The 6,815-nt window shown below is 44.5% G+C and overlaps 1 pseudogene; it reads right to left on the minus strand.

Moving 5' to 3' along the window:
- Positions 1-2,546: 2,546 nt before the first annotated feature.
- LOC102203804 (ras-related protein Rab-11B-like) lies at positions 2,547-3,257 on the minus strand (annotated as a pseudogene).
- Between the last annotated feature and the right edge of the window lie 3,558 nt (positions 3,258-6,815).

The following is a 6,815-nucleotide window of genomic DNA, read 5'->3' on the forward strand; positions in this document are numbered from 1 at the left end:
TTATATTCCCTATTATTTTTTTGTGTACACCACTTGTTTGTCTATGAAAAACTCCTATTAAATAAACTTTACTGACTTTCCTTCAGTTTCAAGGACAACAGTTTTAAATGCAACACATCACCATGTATAAGGTCACACATTCAAACCAAATTTAAGACCATTTCAGAAGTTTTAAGGCCTTTGACTTGTAAATGTTGATTGATTATCAATATATTAGGCTAATTGTTGGAGAACAGAAAGATCATCATTGTTAGTGTTAGCACAGCCCATGGCGGCCTCCAGGGTCCTAAAGAACCATGGAAAAGGGAACTAGACCAGAAACAGCTGAAAATCATTTTCTTTGGATGGAAAAGAAAGTGTGGACAGTAAAACACCACGTTTACAATAAACCACATTATCCATAAACACACATAAACATTAGGGGTGTATAGATGAATCTTCTTGTCATTCAGTGTCTCATTGGCGTACAGTTCACTGGCACTGGGAGTCTTCTTATAAGGAACCGTTCAGCTGTACAGCACAACCATTTTATTATAACCTGCCTGTTTCTAATCCAAGGCTACTCCTGACGTCAGCGCTTTTGGAGAGGAACCTGCACACATTCCTGAGATGAGTGGAGATCCACACCTCGGCCCTCACCCCCCATCCACCCACGCCCCTCCTCTGTAATCAGCTGTGACAGCGAGCTGAGTCCTCTGCAGGCAGGCTGATTGATCGATCAGTTTAACCAAACTTATATGTAAAAATTATGTAAAACCTTTGCGCTGAGTATGCCTGTAAGACAGCTGTCCTGGCAAGAAAAGTCCTTTTTTTCATGTATCATCCATCTTTACTTGCTGTTTTTAGCCTTGATGTATTTGTGGAGCGCTTTTCTTCCACCTTTCCTCCACAAATCACTGGAAGGCTTCTGCATTGACACAAAGGGAAAAAAGTCACTGTGTTGTTCGCTTAAAAACACCAATGCTCGCAATGCTAGGTGCACAGAACATGTCCTGTCCTTTATGAAGGACATAAACATTTTCTTTTGACAGTGAACACTGACACCAAAGGACGCACAGCAGGGACCCAGGTCAGACTCAGCCCCGGGCTACTGCACTCCAACCTGAGCCGAGGCCTTACCCATGAAGGACATAAACATGCACTAAACAAACAGACAAAAACAGCCCAACAGCTAGCTGTCGCATTTGTACCTCAAACACGTTGCCAACAGTGCCCTCTGGTGGTAAAACTACATAACATCAACACTGATAACATGGCTGAGCGTGGGTCTCTCGTCTTTTTAAAAAACTTTATTTGTATTCATTGGCCATTAAAAACAATGACTCTGACAGATGGTCAAATAACCACATTTTTGGGAGCATTTGCTCAGCTGCCAAGAAATATGACGACTAATGAAGCGTTTTCTTTTCTGTTTTCTTTTGTTTTCCATTTCCAGCTTTTTCTTTTTATTGATTCATGCATATATTATCAGTGAATGCGTCCTTTACAGGTATAGCGCCAAGAATAATGTGTCTCATGTCAGATTTGATTTTGTGTGGGTGTTAATTCCACCATCACCAAGGTGCATGTAAAAGTTGCATCCATGTGCTGATTCAGGTGTAGATCAAGTGAGGAGCTGGGAACTAGATTAGGGCAGCTTTCTGCTTTGGTGAACAATAAGCGTCTTCATGAACAGCATGTTGTGCCAACCTGGTTAACCAGGCTAGTGGGCTGTTTGCTGTGACACTGATACACTATCTGTACATGTGATAGTCTTCCCCTGTCACTCCAAATTTCAGCACTCTCTATAATTCCATTTATGGTAAATGGTAAATGGCCTGTATTTATATAGCGCTTTACACAACCAGTCATCCACACAGTCACACACTGGTGATGGCAGCTACACTGTAGCCACAGCCACCCTGGGGCGCACTGACAGAGGCGAGGCTGCCGGACACTGGTGCCACCGGGCCCTCTGACCACCACCAGTAGGCACCGGGTGAAGTGTCTTGCCCAAGGACACAACGACCGAGACTGTCCAAGCCGGGGCTCGAACCGGCAACCTTCCGATTACAAGGCGAACTCCCAACTCTTGAGCCACGATTTACAAGTTTCCATGACGAAGTTTGATCCCAGCAAAGCTTTATGCTTGTGGATCAGCAAAGAAGGGATGGAACATGGATATGCTTACACTGCAGTGTGTGCCATGGGATAAAATGAAAGAGCACAACATGCTTTGCAAAATATTCCACAAGGTAAGGGTAGTGTGGCGGGGCGTGGTCTGGCATGGATGTGGTGCCGCTGCAGGGGAGATGGATGCACCTGCACGGTATCTGCAATCACGCCTCGCCACCATACCAGGCTGTCTGTGTGTGTGTGTTGTTGGTAGTGTGTGTGGCTGAGCTGGAAAGCTGCAGCCGTGAGGTGTGTGTTCAGTGCAAAATAATGACTATGCTGAAAAACATGCAAACATCGTCGGGTCTATTGTTACAGGTTTCACATTTTGATTACTGAAACATGATTCTATGTATTCAGACTTACGTGACTCTGGGAAAGGAGGTCGGGGGTCACAGGCTTTGGCAGTAGAGGAGTTTGTTGCCCCTCTGCCCATCCAGTGTTGGGGACACTTATGTCCACTACATTGTTGCCTGGGGAATCTTTGTGTGCAGATCTGTCTGATATTTGCTTCTGAGATACGATACGGTAGGTTTCTGTGAGAATGCTCTTGAATGCTTCTTCTTCGTTAGTGGAGTCCGAGGCTGAAGTTTCAATAAATAAAGGCTGTTCTTTTCTGCAGATGCTCGGGCCTCGTCAGTGGGCACGGCCCTGAGATGTCGAAGGTCGCTCTTGTTTCCAACCAGCATGATAAGATAAGATAAGATAAGATAACCTTTATTAGTCCCACACGTGGGAAATTTGTTGATGACGATGTTGTTGTCAGCGTGGTCCCTCAGGTCCTTCAACCAGCGGTCCACATCCTCGTATGTCAGGTGCTTTGCAATATCGTAAACTAGGAGAGCCCCGACTGCACCCCGATAATACGCTGAGGTGATGGCTCTGCAGCACTCCTGCCCAGCTGTGTCCCAGATTTGAACTTTTATCGTCTTGCCATCCACCTGAATGCTGTGGGTTGCGAACTCCACCCCGATGGTGCTCTTGCTCTCCGAGTTGAACTCATTTCTTGTGAAACGCGACAGCAGATCACTCTTCCCCACTCCAGAGTCTCCAATGAGTACAACTTTGAACAAGTAGTAGTATTCATCATCTGGAGCTCCCATTTGAGAAAACTTTAACACAAACAACAACAATAAGAACAACAAGCTTCTCCACCAGCAGTAACAAGCAGCAGGCACCGCCTTCCAAGTGCTGAATTACCAGAAGATGGAGCATCTTTATTTGTGGGATTTTTGTTCTTATCAATATGAATATGATGCCCTGAGAGAAGCAGCAGACATAGTTCGTGGGTGTTTTCACTGACAGTTGTGATTCCTGTGGCAGTTACCTTTTGATGATATGCTTTAGTTTTGTTTTAATTAGGTGTGCTGTCAGAATAGATCATTGTAATGGTGTTCTTTTAATTTGAGGCATATTTAGCCTTGATAAGTAAAAGAAAGATTCCTCATTGACCTGCTGGGTTGTGTTGTGTGCAACCTGATTCAGGTTTGTAGGTCTGAATTGCAAACTCTATTTACTGTGCTGGAATCTAAAAATCAGAAGAGTCTAGCTCAAGATCTTCGAGACTCCTACATCTGGTATGGCCACACTCCTGAAAGCAGCTCTGAATGATCAGGATCGTTGCTTTTCCTCAGTCGTGGTTTCTTAGCAGCTATTTGACCATAAAGTATCAGACACACAGACTGATACTGGAGCTCTGTGCGGCATCTATCTGGGCTCTGATCTGAGCTGCTGTTAACGATTTCTGAGGCTGGTGACTCGGATGAATGTATCCTCAGCAGCAGAGGGACTCTTGGTCTTCCTTTCCTGGGGCGTGCTCATGTGAGCCAGTTTCATCGTAGGGCTTGATGGTTTTTCTGACTGCCATAATATGAACCAATGATATAATTCCAGCAGTTGTCAAACAGGGCTGTCAGCTGTGAACCAACCTGACTTCTACACAACACAACTGACGGTCCCAACCTCATTTAGAAGGCAAGAAACTCCACCAATGAACCCTGGCAGGCACACCTGTGAGGTGAAACCATCTCAGGTGACTACATCACTGAAAGAAAGTCGAGGGTTTGCAGCGCTGTCAACAAAGAAAAGGTGCCATACTTTGAGGAATCTAAAATACAAAACATATTTAGAGTTATTTATCATTTTTTCTTTGCTACATAAGTCTATTGTAAACATCACGCGGCAGACCCGACTACATGTTTATACTGTTCAGCGTCTTTATTAAGTCCTTTCCTCACGGTTGCTGTTCACACTGTCATGGCTGCACCAGTACACACCAACAACATCATCATAGTCCGGACTTAGTTCGCTCTTATAGGCGGGCGGGGCTCAGGTGTGTCAGCCTCCCTGCAGATACAAATGAAATTTGACTTTACTTCTGATTTGAGGCTCTATTTTTCACAGGAGCTTCAGTATCCAGAGTGTGTTCTTGCAAGACTTCTGACCTCGTCAGCCATCATTGAGAGTGTGCACTGTTTGTACTCAGTCCTGGAGCTGTTAGTAAGAAACAGACATGGTGACTCAGTCTGAGCATGTTGCTTCAGGTGCACCTTTCACCAGTTGTGTATCTCACCTTATGCAAGAATAACAGTTTATCAAGTGTGTGTGTGTCCGTCCTCTGCTACTCATCCAGCGTATGTGTGTTATATTCTGCCCTAAAAATGTAGAAGAAGCTGTGTACTCCAGCGGTCCCCAAGCCCCGGGCCACAGACCGGTACCGGTCCGTGAGTAGTTTGGTACCAGGCCACGAGAGTCGAGGCTCGGGTGTGAAACCGATGATTTTCAGGGTTTTTAATCGTGAAAATATTGTAAAACGTTAGCTGGTCCGTGGTGCAAAAAAGGTTGAGGACCTCTGCTGTAAAAGCTCTATACTTCTGCAATCAAGTTCATAACCCCAGAAAGAACAGCCCAGCTCCGGCGTGTACATATGTGCCTTACTGTGATACACAAATAATGAAAATGAATTATGTTTAACCACCTATTTCTAAAACTCTCCCACTGCCTGTTTTAAACAAGCCAAATAAACTGAATTGACATTTTATACCCAAATGTGAGCCGGCACACTGGACTTGTTTAAGAAAGCAGTTTAGCATGTAAATAACTGTAATTTGACTTCTTAATGACAGCTTTATTATTTTGTCAGCTTTTTTTTGTAAAAGTGTATAATTACCATAATTGCTTTTTAGCACTGAAGCAACACAAAGACCATTTTGATCCACGCTGGCAGATTAACCATTACAGGAATATAAGACATGACAGTGGTTATTACCAACACTGTTAATTTAGGGCGGCTAATCATTGGCTAATAAATTAGTTTATTATGGTTGGAATAAGATGAGATAACCTTTGTTAGTCCCACGCGTGGGAAATTAGTTTTGTTACAGCAGTGGAGAGTGCAAAGTTGCAGAGAAAAACACTGGAATAAGATATCAATAAGATACTGTACACAATAGAATAAAATAAAATACTGTATACAATCAAATAAAATAGAATACAAATGCTATATACAATATGAGTATAATACAATGATGCCAGGAAAGAGTATTGCACTTAGTGTTATTGCACATGTGTGGATGTGTTTGATCAGTTAAAGGCTTTGTTGTGGAGTCTGACAGCAGTGGGGAGGAAAGACCTGTGAAATCTCTCCGTCCCACACCGTGGGTGCTGCAGCCACTGGAGGAGCTGCTCAGTGCTGTCACAGTCTGCTGCATGGGGTGGGAGATGTTGTCCAACAGGGATGACAGCTTAGCCACCGTTCTCCTGTCACTCACCACCTCCACTGGGTCCAGAGGGCAGAACAGAGCTGGCCCTGCGGATCAGCCTGTTCAGTCTCTTCCTGTCCCCAGCAGAGGTGCTGCTGCCCCAGCAGCACCAGCATAGGACTCACATATCACCCATGCATGAAGCCTACGCTCTCAAGCGTGCAGCAGGGTTACGGTTTGAGTGTTTGAGTCTGAACTAACGATATGAGTGACTCCTTGTTCTGAGGTTACTCTATTTAAACTTATCAGAGTGATGAATGATGCTAATCTACAAAATAAAGATGCAGCCGTCACACTGACCTTCAGTATGCGTGGCCACATGTCGCACATTCTTACTAACATATTATGATTAAAACTAATTTCCTCCATGTTCATATGCAGGTTCTGCCATCCTAAACTTGGCCAGATGTGCTGGCTGACAACAGGACTGCTGGAAAATGTCAGAGGTGTCGTAGGCGCTTTACTGTCACCGCTGTCAGGTCGGCTTTTCCACGATTTCCCTGAAATGCGATGGAAAGACTCTGTCATGACCAAATGGAAAAAAGTGCTGAGACCCTTTTCTGATGGTTGGTTGGTGGGTTGGACATCGCTGCATCGCTTCAGAAATCCCTCATGTGCTCCAAAAACTGGTCCTAATTGTCTGATATAAATTTCACCCTTCATCTCAAAATGAAACAGAGTTGTCGCAGACAATGGCTAATGAGGAAAAAGTGAAAGTGTGCGTTTAAAGCCTGCAGCACGTGCCCCGTGTCGCAAATCTGTCATCTTAAGAGCCTCTTTGCAACACGTACGTGAGGAGGTGGAAACACAGCTCGGGTCGCAGAACGTGGCTGAAATGATGAGACTGTAAAAAAACCCAGGCCCTGGCTTTCTCGTACGAGCTCGCGCTGAACACACTGT

Source organism: Pundamilia nyererei, unplaced genomic scaffold (genome assembly GCF_000239375.1).
Source record: "Pundamilia nyererei isolate P.nyererei 1_Seehausen unplaced genomic scaffold, PunNye1.0 scaffold00345, whole genome shotgun sequence".
NCBI classification, from domain to species: domain Eukaryota; kingdom Metazoa; phylum Chordata; class Actinopteri; order Cichliformes; family Cichlidae; genus Pundamilia; species Pundamilia nyererei.